This window comes from Lutra lutra, chromosome 10 (assembly GCF_902655055.1).
Source record: "Lutra lutra chromosome 10, mLutLut1.2, whole genome shotgun sequence".
NCBI lineage: Eukaryota > Metazoa > Chordata > Mammalia > Carnivora > Mustelidae > Lutra > Lutra lutra.
The window spans coordinates 59995059-59998948 of record NC_062287.1 but is presented as its reverse complement, the minus strand read 5'-3'; the positions used below and the strand labels follow the sequence as shown (position 1 = coordinate 59998948).

Below are 3890 nucleotides of genomic sequence, written 5' to 3'. Positions count from 1 at the left end.
TATATAAGTGAGATAAGTGAGAAGAGGCTCCCATTTGTTTTATTTCCAATTTCCTCTCCTTAAAATGCATAAAGTCAGCCACTTTGCTCATGCAAGATGGAGTCCCACGCTATGCATTCCCCATTTTGTGTTCCATTTCTCCATTATATAAGTGAGAACGAGGAATCCCAATCTGTGGTAGTGTGAACACACTGTGCTGTTTGACCAAGAGAACCTACTTCAATGCTGTCAGCTCCTGGATGCACTAGATACATTTCAGGTCTCCTGGGAATTGAGTAAGACGCTCCTCCTGAGAAATAGTGGCTGGTCCTCTGGCTCTAACCATCTTTCTTTGCCACAGGGAGTAAAAAATGTCTCAAGATTTGCAAAAGCTTATCAAGTTTGGTCATCAGGGAAAATTATGTCAGAAAACACAGATATTCCACCGCTGGGACCAGCAAAGAGCAACCTTCTCCTGCTCCAGTCACTTCCCACCCCTGCTTCCGGATACTAAGTAAGTGAGTAGCTGGGTAACTGGGCATGAAATTCTTTGTGTTGAGGGATGAACACAAGTAGAGTCAGTGAATGTAGATTCCAGAAGCAAACTTCCAAATCATAGAAAGAAAGAGTACAAATAACTTTTGATAGAGTCTGACTTTGAAGTTTTAGGAGCTACAATTCAACAGCAGTCATGATAGACTGGAGGATCTGCTTTAGAACATTGGGAGGTTAAGGAAGCTAGCAGCATGCCACCAGAGAAGGTGGGCAGAAGTGCAGCTGTTTTCCTTGAAGGAGAGCAGATCATGGGTAACTTGAATCTTGTGCTATTATAACTAAAGATGCGTAACTCAAAAAGGGGACAGTGCCTGCAGGGAATGTGTTCCTTCTGCAGGAGGAGGTCTTTCTGAGAGTGAGGGTTGCATAGCAGACAGGCAGGGCAGGCTTGCAAGGGCCTCAGCACACATACAGTGGGCTGCCAGGAATGCTGCTGTGGGTGGATGATGTGGGAGAATAATCTCCACGGTGTCCCAAATTTAAAATTTCTGAGTAGAAACTAGGGTTGTTGGGGTCCAGGGAGAAACCTCAGATTAATATTTGGAGGGTATGACTTGATCTATGGGCAAATGTTTCAAAATGCTTAAGAAAACACCACTTTGAAGACATATGGATCAGCTGCATTTAGAGTCAGACAGCTACTCACTTAGGCAATCTCTCTACGCTCACTTTAAAAAAATTACCCATGCATAATCTTGTCAGCGCCTTAACGGAACTAGGGTTAGTTGCTGGTGTGCAGTTGTTGGGGAGTGTGAAGTGTACTCAGCAGCGACCTGCATATTGTAATGAGAATTCTGTCTTGGAGGCTTCTCTTCCTGTCTCTGCTGACTCCCCAGGCACTTCCACCTGACCGTACCTATGTATTTGGCAACTATCCTCCATGGAATCACCTGATAATTCTCAAAGAGCCCCACTCCCTCACATTTTTCTTGTGTCAGCTTCTGTGGAAGATAAAAATTAGAACTTTCTAGTTCCTTCAGCGCTATGCAGCCCCAGTGTCTACACAAGGATCATCTCTGCCAACCCTGGGCTCCCAATCTCATTCCATGACCTCCCCCCACATCACCTCAGCCTCTTCCTCATGTCCGTTCCGGTTGAGATACCCACGGTTTCTCTTTTATACCAGGTACTCTTTAACCCTTTTGATTTTATTTAATATTGTCAAACTGGCCTTCCTGTATGATATGTGCAAAAAAGAGCGTGAGATACTGTCCGTGGTTATCTAACAGAAGCATTCCTATTTAATACTTGTGTCTTGAATCAGAATTGCCATTCAGAATTATGCCCCTGCCATTACATGGAGTCAGAGTGCCGCAGCTATAGCATATTTGGAAACCTCTTGGTAATCAGGAAGTTCAAGGTAAGGAGAATCATGGGCCCAGCACGCTTCCGCTGAGCAACTCTGCTCAAGGTAAGGAGAATCATTAGGACCCCATTAATGGCGTCTCAATCCTAGATAAGGAACTTCATTTGATTCTTTGTCAAAGAAGTGTTGGTATGTTCTACAGAAATAACGAGTTTTTCTGACATGACTGGAAAATTAAAAAGAGAGAGAAAAGAAACAAAAAAATCAGGCTCAAAGTAGAGTGAATTTTCATATTTCTCTGTCTACAGTATCATTCCAACATTTTTCTCTCTGATTTCCCCGACCAGGTTGGAAGGAAGAGAAGATGAATTGGGGGAGGAAGGACACCACCACTCAGCAGTCTGATCATGATATCCTTATCATAAGTATGGTGTCCAAATACCCAGTTGTCTTGTGGTGAATATCACTGAACAAGGGTGGTTTTTTTACTAAATTGTATACTGTGGACCTTTCCATTGATTTTCTAATTAATCAAAACTAAGCTGATAATGTTGGTTCTCCTACTTTTGTCAATCAGTGATGAGAATAGGATATATTAGAATACATAGAATCACAGTTTGGCAATCTATACCTCTGCTCTAAAAGGCCCTGAACTGCCATGCCTATTACAAATGGCACTGTGTTCATGCCCTCTGTATTGACCTTCATTGGGATCCCTGGTCTGGAGACTATACAGTGCTGGATAGGCATTCCATTCTGAGCTATGTACATCATTGCTTTGGCAGGAAATTCTCTGCTTTTGATCATCATCAAAACTGAACCCAGCCTCCATGAGCCTATGTATATTTTTCTGGCTATGCTGGGAGCTACAGACATTGCACTTAGCACCAGCATTGTCCCTAAGATGCTTGGAATTTTTTGGTTCCACTTGCCAGAGATCTATTTTGATGTTTGCCTCTTTCAGATGTGGCTCGTCCACACATTTCAGGGTATCAAATCAGGGGTTTTGCTGGCTATGGCTCTGGACCACTATGTAGCAATCTGTTATCCTCTGAGACATGCTACCATATTCAACCGACAATTAGTCATGCACATTGCAGTTGGAGTGACACTGCGGCCTGCCATTCTGTCATCCCATGCCTATTGCTCATAAAGTGTTGTCTGAAATTTTACGGAACCAAGTTAATATCCCACACCTACTGTGAACACATGGCCCTTGTGAAGCTTGCCACTGAAGATGTTTCTATCAACAAATTCTATGGTCTCCTTGGAGCCTTTATTGTTGGTGGCCTGGACTTCATTTTGATCAGCCTCTCCTATGTACAAATATTTATCACTGTCTTCCACCTGCCCCAGAAAGAGGCACGTCTGAAAGCATTTAATACCTGTGTTCCCCACCTATGTGTCTTCTTCCAGTTCTATCTCCTGGCTTTTTTTTCCTTTTTCACGCACAGGTCTGGATCATATATTCCATCATATATACACATCACCTTATCCAACCTTTACCTACTGGTTCCACCTTTCCTCAACCCCCTTGTCTATGGGGTGAAGACCAAACACATCCGAGATAAGGTAGTAAAAATGTTCCGTTCTAAAGACCAGGCTTGATATTTGATGGACATACTTCCCCTTACAGATTTCATGGCTCATCTATTGTTCTATGTGATGTGAAAATCCAGTTAATAGTTTGGAATATTGTCATACTTCATGAATGAATGAATGAATGGTTGTATTAAATAATCCCACAGGATATTGAGTTTATGTTAGAAGGCAGTTATTAGAAATTGAGGAAATAGAAGAACAGATAAGACACTGAAATACTAAATGCTGGCTATAAGAAAAGCCAGAATACATGACTTCCTTAGCACCTGATCCTGTTTGGGGCAGAAAAGACAAATCGAGATCCTTTTGCAGATTGTAGTGGAATGTAATACTTAACACTGATTGTTTTATACTTTGAGCACTATATCAACCTCCTTTATATAATATACAAGTCCAAATACATTTTTTCTCCAACTATTCTAATACCTTCCTACTGTTCATTTTTCCC

At 42.0% G+C, this 3890-nt stretch overlaps 1 pseudogene; it reads left to right on the top strand.

The window, feature by feature from the left end:
- Positions 1-2498: 2498 nt before the first annotated feature.
- On the top strand, positions 2499-3448 carry LOC125079247 (olfactory receptor 52A5-like; annotated as a pseudogene).
- The last annotated feature ends 442 nt before the right edge of the window (positions 3449-3890 follow it).